We start from the raw sequence: 20976 nt of genomic DNA, 5'->3' as shown, positions 1-20976 counted from the left end.
TGCACTGTGTTCTACATTGCTACCCTACTGAACTTCAATTTTCCTAGGTCACCCAAGTGTGTGTATTTCAGAACTTCAAAACTGTTGTAGGGAATGGCAACTGAGCTAGTTAACCTCTCCATCATGACTGTAGAGTATTATAGACCAGAGTAACTGCGGTGTGTTTTTTTATAGACACGCAGAGAAACAGATTGCAAGCTCAACATTCAACAAGTCTACCTTAACATTTTCCCTGCAGGTTTTCCAATCAGCCAGATGGTTATAATATTACAGGGTAAATCCCCAGTAGCATCTCTCCACAGCTGAGTAACCAATCATGGACCCTGTATCCTTTTTTTTTTCCCCTTGGTGTCTCTGGCTTTGCTGGTACCATTGAAGCCTCCCAGGTGGAAAATTTTTTCACTAAATTTCCCAGTCAACTTTGTCTATGAACTTAAAGTATCAGTAAAATTCATACTTTGCTAACATTTATTTGCATGTCCCTAACTTCTTAAGTTAGGAAGCACATAAACACAGCTTATGTAAATAAAGACTCTGTGTGAACTACAGTCTGTCACTTAATCAGTTATTGATCAATTTATTCAATACCTTTTTTACAACATGGCTATTTAAATATATTTCGAACAATGTCAGCCAAGGGAACAAATTAGGTAGGGATCTATCACGGACACCTGATGGCCATTTCCTTCAAGTTTTAAAATAACTAAAGAAGGAAATTAGGGAACGGCTGGCCAAAACAAGAGTCATTCTGATGGAATGTCTGTCTGAGGCCTTTTGTGTCAGAGTCTTTATGTGGCCCCCATGATGGTGTTTGTCCATGAAAAAACTTCCGGTGGTGACTAAAGAAACCTGACAGATGAGTCTCACTAGGAAAGTGAAGACTTTAACACCTGGTGGATGCAACAAAAATAATGTATCTGCAATGGCCTGACACTTCTTATAGAGCTGTTTGGGAAAAAAGTATTACAGAGAGAGAAAAAAATATATTGAAGCCAATTAGTCTGCCTAGAAGTCTCTAGATAAACTGTCATCATTTTGAGGTTCCTTGTAGTGAGTGGAAAGGAAAAAAAAAAGGAACAACAAAAAAACAAAAACAAAACAACAAAAAACTGCAAAACACAGATAACTACTAGTTTCAGTGCTGGGGAAAAAAGTGCAGGACAAAAGAAAGAGGAAAAAAAGATAGATGTCCAGGTAGGTAAGTGGAGGAAAAATTGTCCCCAGATATTAGGGATGGATGCTAACCTTATTTAATATTAAGCAATATTGAACAATATCATTTAGCATTTTTGGAAGTAAACTGAAGAACGGACATCACAAAAATTATCCATGAGTTTTATAAAAATTAACTAAGAGTTTTATCTTAAGGACGATATATTTGTCCTTAAGATAAAAAATGCTAAAATAATGGATAAGTACTTAAGTATAATATTTTTCTCTGTATGTGTCCACGACTGGGGCTTACATGGGATAGGAATGACATGTGATTATTAAAATGGTTGCTACAAGCAGTTCCTATCTTAATCAGTCTGAAAAGGTTGATACTTATGCTTCTTAAAATATAAAAATATCTTAAAATATTTTTAAAACTTCTTATCAACTGTCTCTTTTGCTGATAGCCTTAAAACTATAAATAAGTAAGGCTTTGCAAAAAGAATGAAATCTCCCATAAATTCTGATCAGATTTTTTTGAAAATGCTTCTATTTTTCTTTTATGCTCTTAAACTATTGGTAATATCTCTTTTTAAAATAAAAAAGATATGTTGAACATTTCTCTTTTTTTTTTTAGTCCTAAAAATGTTATTCATATAAAGGATATATCTGAAATAACCTCCTCCTTTTCATTTTTTATTGTCTTTTTGACATTAAAACTAATTTTGCTGTTAATACGTGTGCACCAAGAGAGAAGGTCCATGCTAGCAACTGAAGAGAGAGAATATATCATTTTATAACATTAAGAATATAAATCACAATTTAATAGTAATAACTACTTTTATTAAATAAATTTCCTATCTGCTAGGAACTACTCTAGGCTCTTTTTTTTTTTTTTTTTTAGTGTCTAATTTAATCTTTACAACACTATATGTCTTACTGTTTACTGTCAATTTAAAGATCTATTAGACCTCTGGTCAAGAGCACAGCGTAGGTAAACACAGCTCACCTCCTTACACAACCACAGAAAAATTACAACTAAAATATAGAACAATCATTACTCAAAACCATCAGAACTCAAGTTGAATGTAAGTCTGACAGCTACAGAATTAAAGAAACTACATCCCCCCAGACTGGTAGGAGGGGCAAAGACAGGGAACAGGCTGGTCCCACATCTACATGTGGTGGATAAAAATACGGGAGGGATATATCAGGAGTGAAGAGTCCGAGCCTCATGCCAGGCCCCCCCAGCCCAAGGTTCCAGTGGCAGAAAAGTAAGTCCCCACAACTTCTGGCTACAAAAACCAGCAGGGACTGAGTCAGTGGAAGAAATTTCTGGAGTCCCAAGCAGCTTCCCTTAAAGAACCCACACATGGACTTACTCAGACCCATCCCATTTGAGCCCCAGCACAAAGGTAGCAGCTTGAGCACTAGTGGCCTACAGAGAGGAACTGAAGTGTCTGTTATCAAAGTGAGAGCTGGGGGACAGCTTTCTCTAAAACAGAAAGGTAGGCAGAGGCCATGATCCATTTTCTGAGCTGCCCTGCCATAGGGCCACAGAGGCACAGAGCCAGCAGGTGAGTGCCATATCTGAGACTCCATTAACCTGGTTAACACTATTTGCCCTACCCTGGAGATCCCCTGAGACTTTGTCCTACCCAACTTACGGGCCCAACCAAACTGTTCACCATGACTTTTCCACATGAATGGCTGGTCTTGGCTCATGCTTCACAACTTCCTAAATCATCTCAAACAAGCAACAGCTGGCCTTGGTGAGCCCCAAGTCTCCATACCTCTTGCTAAGTGGCCCCAGCCCCAGCACCAGCAGTAGCCAGCCTAGATTCATGGCTTGGCTTTTCCTGGGAATCTCCAAGCCCAGCACAAGTAGCAGCCATCTCAGGTTGCTTTATAGCTTATTCAGGGTGGCCCCAGGAAGAACACAGGTGGGGGCCGACTTTAGCCTGAATCACCCAGGGAAAACCCAGAGTCCATCTACCCAGTGGACAGCTACAGACTACGTTGGAGCACCATCACCCAGTCCTTGCACAGCTGATCCTCCACAGAGGGTGGATGTTGGTGGTCAGTGGTCACAGCCAGTCCTTGCAGCTGGCTGGCCTGGGGGAATTTCTCTCATTGACCTGCCAACAGCAACCAAGGCTCAACTACAAAAGGAGGGTGTACTCAGCCCACTCACAGGGTGCACCAGAAGTACCCAGTTTGGGTGCTAGGGGAGGCTGTGCCGCTGTGCCACTGGACCCTACAGGGCACCTAATACATTAGGCCATGCTACCAAGACAGGGAGTCATAGCAGCTCTACCTAATACATCAGAACAAACACAGAGAGGCTGCCAAAATGAGGAGAGAAAGAAACATGGTCCAATGAAAGGACAGATCAAAATTCCAGAAAAAGAACTAAACAAAATGGATATAAGCAATCTATTAGATGCAGAGTTCAAAACACTAGTTATAAGGATGTTCAAGAAACTAAGTGAGGACCTCAACAACATAAAAAAGAACCAGTCAGATAAAGGATACACTAATTGAAGTGAAAAAACAATTTACAAGGAAACAACAGTAGAGTGAATGAAGCCAAGAATCAAATCAGTGATCTGGAACATAAGGAAGCAAAAAATAACCAATCAGAACAACAAGAAAAATGAATCCAAAAAAAGAAGGATAGTGTAAGCAGCCTCTGGAACAACTTCAAATAATCCAACATCCTCATCATAGGGGCACCAGAATGAGAAAAGGAAGAGCAAGAAATTGTAAATCTATTAGGAAAAATAATGAAAGAAAACTTTCCTAATTTGGTGAAGGAAATAGACATGCAAGTGCAGGAAGCACAGAGAGACCCAAACAATACGGATGGAAAGAGGCCCACTCCAAGACACATCATAATTAAAATGCCAAAGGTTAAAGATAAAGAGAGAACGTCAAAAGCAGCAAGAGAAAAGCAGTTAGTTACCTACAGGGGAGTTTCCATAAGACTGTCAGAGAATTTCTCAAAAGAAACACTGTAGGCTAGAATGGGTCAGCAAGAAATATTCAAAGTCATGAAAAATAGGGACCTACAGCCAAGGGTGCCTAGCAAGAACTCATTTAGAATCGAAGGGTAGATAAAGAGCTTCCCAGACAAGAAAACACTAAAGGAGTTCATCATCACCAAACCATTATTATATGAAATGTTAAAGGAAATTTCTTAAGAAAAAGATGAAAACTATGAGCAATAAAATGGCAATAAATATGTACCTATCGACAATTGAATATAAAAAAAACAAACTAAGCAAACAAGAGAACAGAGGCAGAATCATGGATTGAGAGCATTTTGATGGATGACAGATGGGAGGGGGTGGTAAGGGAATGGGTGAAGAAGTGAGAGGGTAAAGAAGTCCAAACAGGTGGTTACAGAATAACCATGGGGATGTAAAGTACAGTATAGAAAATGGAGTAGCCAAAGAACTTATACGCATGACCCCTGGGCTCAGACAATGGTGGGGGAATCACCTGAGGGAGCGGCAGGTGCTGGGTGGAGAGACACAAGGGGGGAAAACTGGGACAATGGTAAGAGTATAATCAATATTTAAAAAAAAATAAAGATCTATCAACTAAACCTTAGAGAGATTAAGTAATGGCTAGAAATCAACTGAAAACAAGGTATTTCAAAATGGGCCCCCTAGAAAGTACTATACTGGGGACGGATACTCAGGAGATGTATCCGGAGAACTCACTTATTAAGCAGGTGGTCCAATTCTGACAATTGCATTTGAAGCTGCCCCTCTGTTGAGCTCAAAATAAATTGGGGCTGCCTCCTGACACAAAAGTCAAAACCTCTTATTTATATTCAAGAAAGTGTTAAATACATGGCTGTCCCATTTTCTCCTCTATGAATAAGAATAATTTTATGTGATGTACATGTGAGCAGGGAACAGGGAGGGTGGAAACCCTCGCACCGAAAGGTCTGAAAGGTGATTTTCCGAGAAGGACTTTCCATGTGGCCTGAGGACGGTGCCGGTGTCCGCAGGGTGCCAGGCGGGGGCTGTCTGCGTGGGCGTTTAGGGAGACTGAAGGCACAATACGTATGAAAAGCACCTTGTTTGTGTAGAACTTGCTAAGCTTATACCAAGAGATAAAATTATTTATTTCCTTGCACAGTTTTAACAACAGTTCTCATTGAAGGAAGATGTAGAATACACGAGAGAAATTTTTGCTGTTACTTCAAAGAGTCTATCTTCAAGATGTGTAAGTCTTTCTTAGAAAGATCTTAAAATTGTTGTAGAATAGGAGTCTCATTTTGGTACCATAAATCTGCTTTTTTTCCCCTCAGACATTTCTAATATTAGGTCTCAATTACTTTCACTGATAAAGGGCCAGCAAGTTTTAAGAAATATTTTTCCTTTACAGCATTTCTACAAACAATGGAATAAAGTACTTTCCCAACTAATACCTTAGTGGTTTATTAACTTTCAAAGCAAAATACATAAACATCTTTACTTATAGATTCACAGTATCATTTTAATGCTCCTTAAAATCATTAAAAGTTTCATTGGCAATTCTGCTTCAATGTTTGATGCTCTTTTAGCTTGTTTTAAATTCCTGATTCAAATCCCAGAGGTAGGGAATTTCTCATTTTCATTAATATGCTTTCTTCTTTAACCTATAAGAGATTGACTAAATTAATGTGTAAACAGCATTGGGATATCCAGAGCTCAAGGCAAGAACATAATTATTCTGAGGATAGAACATTTTCAGGACATATTTTAATTCAAAAATAGGTTTAAGCACTAATGTGCTAACAGATGACTAGCACCATTTCTAAATCTAGAAGAACTACTTGTAACATGTTCAGGGACCAGACTATACATTGAAAACAACTTTTTAGGGTCTAGATTTGAACAAATGTAAATCAAGACCATTTTGGAAGCAAGTACTAATTAAGAGGAAAATGCAATCATGTCTCAAAGAAGGGCTTTAAAATATTGATGCAAACTGAGATAATAATAGGATGTTACAATCAGGTTAACTACTTTTTCTAATGCTGGATTTAATGGGGTTATTTGCCCTTTACTCTGAAATTGATAGTATCTACCTAGAGAGCATGTTATAGTCTTTTTTTATGTAATAGTCTTTTGATTCTTCCTCGCTTTTTAGCATTACCCCATCTCACTCCAAACGTGCACACAGGTACAAACAAGACAAAGCCAGTGTTCATGCTTCAGTACTCATACGAGCTCTCGGACTTTCTCTCTTTCCTGCCACGTCAAGTCTTCAATATTGATCTGCAAGGGCGTGCCCACGTGCCTTTCCGATCTCCCGATTGCCTTGTGCTATGTACACATCATGTTCCCCAGGGCCTTGCTCTCTGCTGGGGGACAATTAGTCTGAAAAGAAACCCATATAAATGTGGGAATGGATGGAAAAGGCACATATTTCTGTTTGTTCATTTAAGAGGTACCATCTGACGATGTATTTCTCAGTCATTCTCATTTTTCCTCAGTGTTGGCAGTGTATAGGACCCGCCTGCACATCATAGTTCAATGAGTATAGACCAATGGCTCTCGCGCTTTAGTGCGCATGTAAGTTAAATCATAGATCCGCTACCCTCAGAGCTTCTGACTGACTAGGTTGGGGTGGGACCCGCCTTCTTATGTTGCTAATAGGCACCCATTGATGCTCATGCTCTGGTTCAGAGAGTGCGCTGTGAGAACAACTGCCCTGTGGTTACTTACACTTGTGGGATTTCCAGGCAACTCTTTTGTTATTGAGCATTTTGATCAACTTTTTAAATGGAACATAGGAAGTCCCGTAGTGGGTCTTTCAGAGCTAAGACATGAGAATTTTTGTTTGTGTGGTAGAGAAATTTTGTTTTTCTCAAAACATAGCACAAATTACACACTCTACTTAGGCAGGGATAATTCTGTTTACCAGTATATATTTCTTAACCAACTAATACATTCTATTTCTCAACAAACTCCTATACCACCACTAAAAATCTCCAATCTGTATACAATCTATACCTTTTTAGGTTTGTGATCAAAGTGTATGTACAAAGGTTTTCTTCACAAATGAGGAAAGAAACATAAAGAGGTTAAGTTACTTGCCCTTAGTTCATAGAAGTAGGTAAAGTATAGAGCTCACATTGAAATCCATGCTGCCTATTCCCAAACCCAGGTTCTAAACCATTATTATGTTATACTGGTGAATAAGACCACCCTGGCTCACATTAGACCTTTCAGCAATTTCTTCTTTTTTTCCTCTCTTTTATGGTATTTTTTTGGATTGAATGTGGCCAAAAATTCTTTGAAAAAGCTCTTCTTGGGTTATAATTGTAGCTGTGTTTATAACACGTGATTGTGTTTATAGCTTAAGTCTCATCATCTCTGAGCCTACATACCCTTGTAAATCATGATGCTTCTGATGGCTGATCATCTGCAATTCTTCCTGTTGCTCTTTCCTCTCATTATGATACAAGCTGTTGTATCACCAGGCATTGTGCTCTGCGTCCTTGTAGCATTTCGCCCTACTTCAGCTTGTCATAAAGCAGCTGGTTTCCTCTCATCCTCTATCCACTTAGTATGCCCTCCAGATTTAACTAACATTCTGCATAACAATGTTACATCCCCACTTACAGTAACCTGCACTCTAGATGGATATAGATTGAATATATGTATATGCAGTAGCATTCATACTAGTGTTATTCTATCAACTGTTCGAGAGTATGATGCTACGTTGGTATATAATCTTAAGGAGTTGAAGACATTGGCCTACAATTTGATTTATCCACACCTTCCATAAATTTTAGGTAATCCAAAGACAACTTTAAGTGCTACAATGCTAATGAAATGTGTTTTTTTTTATTTTCTATTTTTTAAGGAAATCCAAATTAAGACAGTACTTCATTTATTTTCTCAGTAACCAGTTTAACAGTGGGAATTTGTGGGTAATAAAGAATGTTTGGAAAAGAAATTTGTCGTGAATGTTCCAAGGAAACTGACCAGCAATGGATTATAATAAGAAGTAGCTTTGTATTCAAATTAAAAAAAAATAAATTTATTGTGGTGACATTGTTTAATAAAATTACATAGGTTTCAAGTGAAATAATTTTTAAAGAATATATCAGTAATAGCAAATTTGTTTTCTGTAAAGGCCTCAGCAACTACACTTTCACCTGAAGAGGTGAAAAACATGACTATAAACCAATACCCAACACAACAGCAAAGACCAATTATACTTCAAGAATAGCCATTGGGCCAGATCATAGCCAGAGCTGTGTCTACAAACAAACTTAAATATTGCATGTGAAATTGAGAAATGACTCAACCATCAAGTGATACTATAGGAAAATTAAAAATACATAGAAAGACTTAGTAAACCACTGTTTTGAATATATTTGATGATATGAGCACAGGTGCTAGTTTAGGAAATTCCTAGCTGGTATCCTCAATATAGACCACTGTGTAGCTGGGTGAGTAGATTTCTGCCTATTGGCAGAAGTGCTCTGGCCAAAGGCTATGGGCATTTCTGTAAGATATTTAACTGTATGAGTTACTGTCATTTTGGTCTGTGAAGGAGTGGACATTGGGAGTGTGAGAATCAATTTACCCAAATCTTCCTGAAAGTTTAATATTTCCCTTAAAGACTAATACCAGTCTTGATCACCATAATGCCTGGACTAACACTATTATATATATTTTCCAGATGTGCCTTCTCTGTACATTCATACAACTTGATAAATGGATTATTAATATATTTGGATCACTGTCTCCAGATTTTAATGATCCTTATAACATTTTAAAATAGAGTTTTCAGGGATAATATTGAGGAAATCAGATATCATATAGTATGTTTCTTCATAACACTAATATAAAATCAATTAATTTTAAAAAGTTATTTGTAAGTCAATATTTTTGTTGCATTTTGGAGGGTGAGTATCTAATCTGAATATGCCTCAATCCATTCTACTGATGTACTGGAGACCACTCATCTCAGCTCTCAATGCTGAAGCTGAATTTTCAGGAATTTGCAAGCCAGTTGTTAAACATACCTATCATTAAAAACTACATTTTACTATTACTGTGTCCTTGAAGTCACTTACATCTATTGCATCTGGATGGTTGAGATACCATATGTCAATGCGTCACTGCGCATCTTGGCTCCTGTCAGAAACGTCACCTCAGCAACAAGAAATCTGCCACAGTGGGCGTGCTTAACACTACGTAAATCAGCAAACACTCCCAATCAGGGCTTTTAAATTTGAGGGGAGGAGCCAGTTGTTAAGTATTCACTAGTATACTATTGCCTATTATGCATGACTTAGCCTCTCTTCATTTATTAAAATGAGTAGATTTTATGTGGGGACACAAATCGCAGAGGATTAGTTGTATAAGTTATGCTCAAACACCTATGAACCACCAGTGGCTACAGAAAGGTTAGCATAAAGTTTTCTTAACGGTTAATAAATACTGTAAGAGGAACTCACTTCTGCTGTTAATTGTATACAAAACAGCTTGTAAAATTTTAGGTGAGTTTTTAGTTGCTGAGACAATGTAGATATGCCAATACTAATTGTGTGTGTGTGTGTAGAACACTAGTTAGAAAATAATTCTACAACAGACTAGTAGAGGCGCAAATTACAAATACTGCTACGAAAGCCCAAAAGACAGAGTGATTAATCACCCAGGCTGGGCTGGAGAAGTCTGTGAAGGCTTCCTAGGGAAAGTGACACTCAATATATTTATTCCAACAACCTACTGAATATAATTTTAAAAGGAAAAAAAGAAAGAAAACACATTAGAAGAGAGAAACAGCATGAGCAGAGATACAGAGATGAGGGAATACAAGGCACTGGTTGGTGGTGAGGTTTTTGTTTCATCTAAAACATCTACTGAGCATCCACCACATGCCAGGCATTGGTCTCTGGACTGGGGGAGTCAGGGAGCTGGGTGCTCGGGTGGGGGAAGGGTGGTGATGAGGCTGGCAGACCGGGCTCTACCAGCAAACTGAAGCAGGTTTTGAGAGGTGTCGAATATCATTGTTTTAATAGCACAGCAATAGAGTTCTGACTCAAAGGACCAAACCCAGGTTTCTCCTCTCAAATGCAAGGCTTGACATTTCAATATCTTCCTTCTTAATGCCACCCTCCACCCTGACGCCTTCTCCATTCCTCAAAGCGAGCCCCAGCAACGTTAAGGGTTTACTCAACACTTAACCACACTCCCCAGCTGCAGTGTGATTCCAGTGGGCTGGCCTCATGTAGGGCTGCCCCCAGACAGAGGTTTGGGCATTAACTGATTCTAGATCAATGTTACTGAGACATACACTATATGCCACTGAGTTCATCAGTAGGATCCTTGAAATCTCTATTTTAAAGTCATATAAGAATTATCAAAATCTCTCAGGGCAGTCATCCAAATGTGTTAATCGTGTACCTATGGGATCACAGGAATGTACACAGGGGGAGCTGTACACAGCTCTCAGGGGAGGGTGATTTGGAGGGCGCTCCCGGTCGGAGACCCACACGCCTGCGCCCGTGTGCTCCATGCTAATAAACAAGGCAAACATGCCCCTGCAGGTGAGGCAGAAAGGGGGGGCGGGGGTTTCGACCTGCCCTAGGCAGCGGTCCTGGACTGGGTTGGTCAGGGGAGCTTTGTACTGGATGCCACCCTGCAGCCTTCCTGCACACGTAAACCCAGGGGGTTGATTTTTCACCTTTCCTATCTGATGCTGAATTCTCGCATTGGTTCTTCCAACAATCTTTTTGTGCCAGAAGTAAGAATTTGGAGATTTTTTTTCATGCACTAGGAGCCAACTCTGGACTGGTTGAATTCTGGGGGATTAGAGCAACACATGGCTCACACATACGGTGCTGAGACCTGGGCTCACACCGCACACATGGCAGCTCCTCTATGGGCTCGGGTACTGTTGGTACCACCTGGTCCAGAGGCAGGAGCACAAGCACTAACCAAACACCTAAGGGGCCCTTCCACCCAGCCATGGCTACATGTTCTGCGAGCCTGTTGGCTTTTGCTTTTGTTTTCTGGTGACTATTTTCTCATGGATACTCTCCTCCTGGGCATCCTTCTCATCCCAGCTGCCACAGGGATCCCGAGCCCAGAATGAACGTTCTCTGTGGGAACCTGGGAGCCTTCCCAGCCACGGAGATTTTTCCATCCTGCAGAACAACATTGGCACCGACTCTCTTTTCCCATCCAAATTTCAGGACAGCCAGGTTTGAGTTGGCACAATTGACTGGACTAGGCATCCTGAGCTCAGAAGTCGAGACTCTTTCTTCTCGTAGTCACAGTAAATGTATTAGGGGAGATGGAAAATGAACCTGTTGTGTTTTTTGTTTGTTTTTGTTTTGGCTTTGACAATTGTCAGAAGGTGATACGTTGAGTTAATACAGAGAATATTGGAGGAGAAGGACAAGGAAAAGGAGCAGGGTTTCCTAAATATAACGAGAGGACAGATTAAGTCTCAGGTGGTTGCAGAACATCTCTAAGTCAAGATCAGCAAAGAACATGCAGAATCAGGACTCAAAAGAGGAGATGGGGCTTGAATTACAGATTTGGAACATTTTATGTATTGATGATAGGTCATGTCAACATCACCCACTAAGGGATAGCTGAACAGTAAGAAAACAAGGGTACGTGTACCTTGGAGAATATTGAGGCTTCAACGTTGGACCGCAAAGGAGGAGCTGCTGAAAGAGACCATGACAACAGTCATAGATACTGAAGAGAGAAAGAAACAGTCAACTAGGTGGGGAAAGCGTGCTAACTCTTCTAGATCCTATGCACTGCAATCATATAGCAATCATATAGACCAGCTGCATAAGAGGGGGTTTGCTCAAGAATTTTCAATAAAAGCACTGAAATATCACATCTATTTTAGAGTCAGATATGCTTGCTCATTCTCGCCATTATCTTAATAGTCAATCACATAGTTTAAGCTGTGCATGACTTTGAAGAAACTATAGTTTTGCTTCTGCGGCCAAGGCTTCACGGTACTATCCCTGAGAGTCAGACGGTAGCGTTTTGTTGTGCTCATTAATTAAACAAATGCTGTTCATGCTCCAGGCTCTTTGATAGGCTCTGTGGTGTAATGTAAGACAGACAGGTGTGGCCATTGCCATTGGCGGGGAACGGGGTTGGGGGACATGTCTTAGAGCCTAGTTAGGGAGATAAACACTTGTCGAGTAATATTATAAATGCCACAATGTGTGTGTTATAAATAGTAATATGAAGCACCCTAAGAGTGAAGAGCAGGCATTTGAATTACAAACGAAAACATGTGAATTTTTAAATTGAAAAACAAACATTTGAATTAAGTTCAAACTAAAACAGAGAAGTGTCGGGGCTCTGTAGTGCTTTCTGGAAACTGGGGAGGAAAAGGTCAACACGGCTGGAACACAGGGAGAAAAGATGACATGCCGTTAAATGAGTCCAGAGGGCCAAGTGGCTGTCAAGTCACATTAACTCTCTTTTCCCTTCTCCCTGGCACACAGCTAGAATACGTTCCTCAGCCTCCTTTGTGGTTAAACATGACCATGCATTCTGGCCCCGGTCATAGGACTGAATCTGGCCTGTGTTCCTTCCAGAACAGGCCCACAAAATCCCTTTCTCATGTGATGTTTCGCTCTTTCTTTCCCTTACCTTCCACGTGGGGGCAGAGGACCAAGAGACAACTCTAGCTCCCAGTGGGACAGAGAGAAATGCCTTCCCCTGGCCATGAACATCCATTGGCACTTTACTTGGGTGAGAAATAAACTTATGTTACATTATGCCATTATGTATTTTGGGACTTGATTTTTACAGCAACTAGTGTTGCTCTAATTAATGCAATTGTTATGTATGATAAGCGTATGTCCATTCTGCTTTGACTCACATGCTTAAAACGACAATGCTCACATGGCTCAAAAAATAATCATGTTCTACAAAACATTCCAACAGCATTCTAGACATGGCGTCGGGGGTTTGTGAGTTTGTGAACTAAGGGAGGTATTCAGGGAAAGGTTCTGTGGCCATCTAACAGAGATGCTGAGGAAGTAGGAAATAATTGAATCGGATGGCCGATGGTTATTTTATGGGTCAACTTGACTGGGCTAAGGGATGCCCATATAGCTGGTAAACATTGCTTATAGGCATGACTTTGGGGGTGATTCTGGAAGAGAGTAGCATTTGAATTGGTAAAGAAGTGAGTAAAGAAGACCCCATCTGAAGCGTGGGTGGGTATCGTGCAATTCCTGGGCGGCCTGAATAGAAAAGGCAGAGGGAGGGTGAACGTGCTCCAGGATAAACTAAGACGTCCACCTTCTCCTGCCTCCAGACTTGGGCGCCCCTGGTTCCCCAGCCTTTGGACTCAGATGGGAATTTAAACATTGACTTCCTGGTTCTCAGACCTTTGGGTTTAGACTGAAATTATACCACTGGTTTCCCTGGGCCACCATCCTGCAGGTGACAGATTGTAGGACTTCTCAACCTCCAAAATCAGTGAGCCAAGCAATCCTCAAAATCTCTCTCCTTCTCTCCTATTGGTTGGTTTTCTCTAAAGATCCCTGACTAATGCAGGAACCTTTAAGAATGAGAATGACACAGTATTTTATCACTGAACTATGAAGAAATAAATATTATGCATCATTAGAAATTCTTAGTTATAACAACTAAAACATACAAATGATTGTTGGGTCAAAGTACATAAACATATACATGTACATTACAGATACATATGTGTATGTGTATATATATACACACATACACACATACATATCAAGGAACACCTGTGGAAATTTTCTTTGGAACACCTGTGAAAAATGTTCTTCAATGGCTACATCTTGGAGTGACATTAAAATACTTTTTAAATTCTTCTCTATTTCTACTCATGAAGATTTAGTTCTCAGTGTTCTGAAGACCAAATAGGGGGATTAAAGAAAATTTCCAAATTTATAAACGGTGGAATGAGTGCTGCACTCTTATAATTACCTACTCTAAATTCATAAGTTTAAGATCTATGTAGCCATTCCATGTAGCTTTAAAATTTTCTGAAAAATCAGAACTGTATGAGCCCATCCTTAATTGAGCTGTAATAAGTTACACATACAGCACAATCTCAACCTATTGTAAATTTTTGGAAGTAGGAGACTGTGCATAGTACTACTGGCTTCTAGAATGTTCTATGCAACAACTTGAACTAAGATCAAAATGAATATAAAGCAATTATTTTGTAATACCATTTATATTTATACCCATACATATATGTGTATATGATATATATACATCTATGGTGTATGATATATAACTAGACAAGGTATGTGTGTATATATATATATATACATATTATATAATTATATTTCATATATATGTATATATATAATACAAATTTGTAAATACATATACAAATATGTATATATACATATATATGAGATATAATCAGTCATGGTTCTACAGAGAAAATTATCTACATATACACATATACACATACAGTGTTTTCTACATTCAAATATGTGCTTTTAAATTGCAGTACTGAATGTGATTAGGGCCATCAGCATTACCCACACCTGACAGCTGATGACGGGGGTTACGCAGGTGTTGAGCATCACACACAGCTGTCGGTCCAAACTGCTCAGTCTCTAGAGATCATGCAGACCCTCTTCTCAGGGGCCTGCAGGCCTCAGCCTTTCACTGAACCAGCAGGATTACATTAGGTTAATAAAGATATTTTGTGGGAGGCTGTAAAAATGCTCCGTAAAATGCCATGTAAGCAGTGAAAAGGAAATTAGATAATGGAGAAAACATACATTTACAGCAAAGAATAGTGGACAGAAACCCAGTACACCTTCAAGGACCTTTGATGAGTGGTTTAGAAGTTGATGGCAGTTCGTGTATGAAAGGATGCTTCCTTGGACAATCAGATGAGCTAATTAATCTGCATTTAACCCAGCTAGATCTTATCTAACCTGACTGTTAATGGGCACATATTTTGCCAGCAAGGGCACAGTCTCTTTAGAAAAATAATTATCAGTGTCATGTTTGCTATGAGAAAAATCCTAGTTTGACATATGATAGAGTTTTTCAAGCAACAATACGAATGCCTCAATCATTCTAAAATATTTCCTATTAAATACATTGGTACCACAGTATATTTTGTTTTGTTTGCAAATTCATTCATAACTCTTCATTTACAGTTTTACATTTTAAGGTCACATGGTGAAAATTAAGTGTTTCTTCATTTCCCCTTTGCTTCCACAAGATCAGATGCCATCAAAGAAGATGCATAGGTAGATACAATGCAATGACAGCTGCCAAGCCATTCCTTCCTTGGCACCCATATATACATGTGCAGGCTTTTTTTTTTATCCCACCTATTAGATTATATGGCAAATAATCATTAGACAATAAATATTTTCTACTAGACTCTCAGCAACTTGGGGGCACAAAAACTTATTCTCATTTCTATAGTCCTAGCAGGAAGACTGGTTTATCACAGCTTTAAAATTTGGGCATCATTTTGCTTAAGGTATTTAAAATAGTTCTCACCCTGAATAAAGAGTTCTGATTGGGGGTTTGAGTAAAGGCAAGTGTGAAATGTAGACAGACAGGACAGGAAGTATTGAATGTTGAGGGGACCATCTGGATCACCAGACTCTTCCCTGGAGCTGAGGCGTGGATGGCAGTGGGGCACGGAGCGTGGCACGCGGACCCTGTCATCTTCAGACCATTCACACACACCTGGCCTGCCTTTACCAAACCACAGTGTCTCAGGAGGTGCTCTTTTCTCTTTGTATTCTGTACATTAGATTCCTGGGTAGGTGTGTGACTTGGTGGGGACGCTTCATTTTCTAGGTCTGTCTTTGATAACTCGTTCATTCTATTTCTCCTTGTCAGCTGTGAAGACCTAAAATAACTTGGCACCTGTTGGAGAAGCATGTAACAAAGACACACATCCACTTTCCTTTTTAGATAAATGCCTTCTCTAACTTACTGTTTTCAAACATTTGCACAAAACTCATTTCATTATAGTATCTCATTGGATGTTCAAGTGCACAGAACAGGCAAAGAGGGCAGGGCGCAGATACTAAGACCGGTACTGGGCCACAGACCTCAAGGCCACTGAGAGATCTGACCCAGGACGTGGACTGACATGAGCTCAGGCGAGCCTAGCCCTTTGGCTTCACTGTTCAGTGGGGAAAAACCAGACTCCAGATGAGGTGCATTACAGCGAGTAATGAGGACGCCCTGCTGGCCTTTCCAAACTGAGCTCCAGTATTTTTTCAGGATCCTTTCCTCTTCCATACAGTGATTCAAGGGACAATGACCTAACCGCCAGCTCCAAAGGTGACCCTGCCTGGACGGAGGACAATCCCCCAAACTTTGCAAGAGCTGGTTTAAGAACATTTGCCTTTGTTAGACCAGGGTCTTCCCTAGCCAGTGGGAATGCTGAAGAAATGGGCATGTTAGCCCAAGCAGGCGTCACCTACTAGGACACAAGGATTTCTGTTGTCTCTTCCTCTGAATGGCACAGCGGGAGGAAGGGAAGCCAGATTTCTGGTCTAGCCATGATAAGGGAGGCGCCTGAAGCAGCAGTGGTCATCGGAAGCGTGCCCCACTATGGGAAAGGAAGCTGGAAACCCCAGCTCGCCTTGCTGACTATGCGAGCAAAGATAGGGCCCGGCATGGGGAAACGCCCCTTGTTTATTACAAAATCTTTTATTACAAAATCATAAGCATGCAGCTCCATAACATAACAATATCACACGCAAGTGCACCATAGGACATTTTAGGTGAAATGTTCAAATTAAAACTATAAATCATCACACCCATCTTATGACCCTACCAACCACACTCCAGCAGGTGCTACTTCTGCCAGACTCTGTATGTCGCCTGGCCGCTCACGCTAGATGTCACTGGGTCTTACAGCTGCAGGCATCTTTCTGCTGTTTTTACGACATGTTAGGCCCTGGACTAAGCATTGCCTAACTTCATTTTTATTACAAGTCAGTGGGATGGGTTCCCCACATTTCACAGAGAAGAGAGCTGAAGCGCAGGGCTGTTGGGTAATAGAGCCAGTGTAACACAGAGGAAGTTAGCTTTAAACAAGTGTGTTTGCTTTTGCTTCACCCCAAAGCCTGTGAGTTAAGCTGCTTCACTTTGAAAACTAATAAAAACAGACTAACAAGTTATTTCAGTCTTCCTTGATCAGCACTTTCATGGCTTATTGATAATTTTTAAATGCTATAGCTTAAAAAAGTAGGTCAGAGAACTTGGGCAGCCAGGGCCTAAGTTAAATTTGCTCCATAAATATATATTTATAATTCATACCAGATAGCACAAATATATATGACCTACATACTTGCCCATGGAACAAGTGATGCACTAATACCTTTACAATAAAAATAACCTCAATTCCAAATCATTATTGTGAAATCTCTTGTAGCAGGAAAACCTAACACATTGTACACAAGTAGAGCTCATGATATGGTTAGGGTATTATTCTAAATATAATTTCAAGGGATTATATCATTTATATAACAAAAAAGCAATCATGTAGAAGTAAAGCACAAGGGTTGACCACATTCAAAAGTAATGCTAACAGACATTGGTATTTATGTAAGCGGAATTATTTTCAAGAAGAACCAGATCAATCTGGTCACTGTTTCATAAGAACTGATGAAGAATATGGATTTTTCCCTACTTCACAAACACTCTCTTGTTCTGTGGGCTTCTCTCATTAGTCTTTAAAAATGGGTCGACCTCCCCTCCGGTTACAAGTAACCTGTGTCCCTTCCCTGCCTTCCTTCCAGCTTCCGATTCTACCCCCCGCCCCCCGTCCCCCGCCCCCAACTTCACTCACTCACCCCAGACCCCTCATAACTGTCCCTCCCTGGGCTTGAGAAACCGCTTTCCCGACAGGGCAGCGAGTTCATAGGTCACTCCAGCCGCCACTGTCTCCCTACCTCACTTCCGTGTCTTCAGGAGGGGCTCCCTCCTCCCCTGGGGGACCCCGCACTCCCAGCGCTCCTCCTGGCCGCTGCGACCGCCAGCCCGCTTCCTCATGCCGCTGTCTGCTGGGCCCCTTCCTCCAAGTGATGTCCTTTAATTTAATTCCCGTTTGATGCGTCCCACCTGAGCAGAGGTTCCGTCTACTCTGAGGCTTCAGTGACCGCCTTCCTGCTGATGACTCTGAGAGCCTCCACGCCGTGACCACATTTTATCAACAAACATACTGTGAGAACGACTGTCACCAAGATACTCAGCGAGAGGGAAGCCTGGTGACAGGAGACGATTGGATTTTGGGAGGTGGGCACGCAGCGCTATGTGCGAACAATGTATCATAGAATTCTACGCTCCAAACCTATAGAACTTACTAACCAATGTCACAACAATTCATTTAAGTAAACCCCCCCCAAAGGTGCAATCCAAATAACATAGTGTTGCCTAATTATCTATTAATGATATTCCAGATAGATATTGTAGAGCCACTGAGAAAGTTTTTTTTTTTTTTAAAAAAGCAAGAAAATCATTTTTTCCCCTTCTTACATATAGCAAAAGTTCACGTTGCATTATTCCTGGACCCCATTATGTTATATCTGGCAAATGTATGAGAAGAGAAATGCACTCGGAACAGTCTGGCCCTCCGCATTGCTTGGGAAATTCTCAGCCAGTGTCCCATGCGCACTGCCATGCTGCTCCTCGCTCTGGTTAAGGCTTTCCGGAGTAGCCCACGTGAGAAACAGTGTGGCCACAAATCAGCACCTGTAATTCCAGGTGTCTGCCCTTGTGACTTTCAAATAGAGGCCCGCGTTATAAATCACTGTTTATTTTCTCTCCCTGTAGCATCTTAAGATCTATGGCACGTCTCTTATGATCAGCAGTTACTGCGTTCTCCAGGATGATAACCTATGTCTTTGGGGTGTCTTCCAAGCCTGCCGGCAGTCCATTTAAATGATGACATAACCTCTGCTTTAAATCACATCATCCCCGAGTATCCTCTAGAGAAAAGCCATCCAGGTGTTTTTGTGTAACCCAGTAACAGAAACAGAGAGAAACTTCGGTGTCTTTATACAGCAACCAAAAGACAAAAGCTGTCAAAATATAATCTCAAAGGCTTTGGAAGGTTGTAAGTGATTTGGCTACGGTGAAATTTGCCCTCAAAGACACCGAGATTAGATTCCTTGTGATGGCATTGGCAATCCAGAGAAAGCTGGTTGACCGGGAACAGAAATCCTAACTCCCCTAGAGCCAGACTGCTCTCTCCTTCATTGTTGCTATGGTTGTCCGCGCATCATAGCTACCTATGCACGTGGCCATTTCTAGGCTGTGAGCGCCTCAAAGTCAGGAACACCTTCTGTTGTGTACTCTCCCCATCATTTTGCGGAAAAGGAAAGGAGGCAGGGAGAACAGACACACAGCTTTAACGATGCTCCTATTCTTTGGCAATCAATCTATTTGAAAGCCTATTTTCTCTGTACCTTCTTTCTTCTGTTTTGTGTTCCACAGTAAGAAAATAATAATAAAATGTTTTTAAAACATAAATGTTCTCATATCAATTTGAGAAAAAATATGGTCTCAGAGAAAATAAAGTGAAATCAGAAAATTCAAATAAACCATTTTCTTTACTAAAAGTAGCCATCATTTTCTTGTTCACTATAATACATTATACTGAACCTTAACTCTTAATAGCTATTTTAAAAAAACTACTTGAGATTAATGTACTCGATTTTTCTTCTGTTCTTCTCAATATAGGTCACTTTCAATACTCTATCACCAGTTAAAGTATTGTTTTCATAAAATCCCAATTCCAAATCAGATTTATATAATCTTGAAAAAGTTCAGCTATCACTATTATAATTTGTCATTGTCTTCTGTTTTTTCATAACATTGAAGCACTGCATATTTTTCCAATAAAAGAAAATGTCTTAGGGGCTGCCAATTCTAACCTTGCCAAAAACTAGTGGAGAAAGGCATAAAAGTTGCTTTTATTTTTTGCATATAACATCCTGGAAAAAAATTACCTTCTTCTGGAAACTCACATTAAGTCACTTAGTAATGATGGCTTTCTAATTCAAGGATAATTTACTATTCTGAAAATGAGGCTAGATTTTCACCAGTTGTTTGATCTGTATACATTGTGGCACTGATTACACATAGAAGGTAGACGGGTCACATGTTCTTTCTTTGGAAGGACGGAAAGTTGTTGAGGGCCCAGAATTTTTGCGTTGGCCATGATTTAATCACAGTGTTCTGAATCAAGTCATATCTGACAGTTCCCTCAGCTGAATTGTGGTTATGATTTTCTCTACTGGCCTTTTATTTATTAGGTAATTTTAGCCTTTTTTTTTTTTTTTTTGCGGTGGGAGTGTCATTTGGTCAAGTGTATACCAACATCCAATTGTTCAAAATATATAGGGTCTGGCACAAATGATGCCCCTTTTTATTATAAAATCTTTTTTTACAAAATCATAAGCATGCCATTCTATAACAAAACAATATCACACTCAAGCACATCATAGGGCATTTTAGGTGAAATGTTTAAATTAAAACTATAAATGATTACACCCACATTATTACCCTACCAACCGCACTCAAGCAGGTGTTCCTTCTGCCGGACCCTGTCTTACTGATTTCCTGCCATTATTCAGCCAATGACCTGGGTAATGCCCATAAAGCTGTGATTAAACCACAGTATGTCTAGCCCTCATTGAGATTACACTTCAACTATCCTATCATCACATAACTCCTCAGTGATTGTAGCCCTTCCTAAATACGTTCATAGTAGACAAGCCTTGTAGGTATATCTTTATTATGAGCATTTAACAAACCAAACATTCTA

The sequence above is a fragment of the Pteronotus mesoamericanus genome, unplaced genomic scaffold (genome assembly GCF_021234165.1).
Source record: "Pteronotus mesoamericanus isolate MK-2021 breed Mesoamerican mustached bat unplaced genomic scaffold, CSHL_Meso_final scaffold_85, whole genome shotgun sequence".
NCBI classification, from domain to species: domain Eukaryota; kingdom Metazoa; phylum Chordata; class Mammalia; order Chiroptera; family Mormoopidae; genus Pteronotus; species Pteronotus mesoamericanus.
This window is presented reverse-complemented; position numbering follows the sequence as displayed.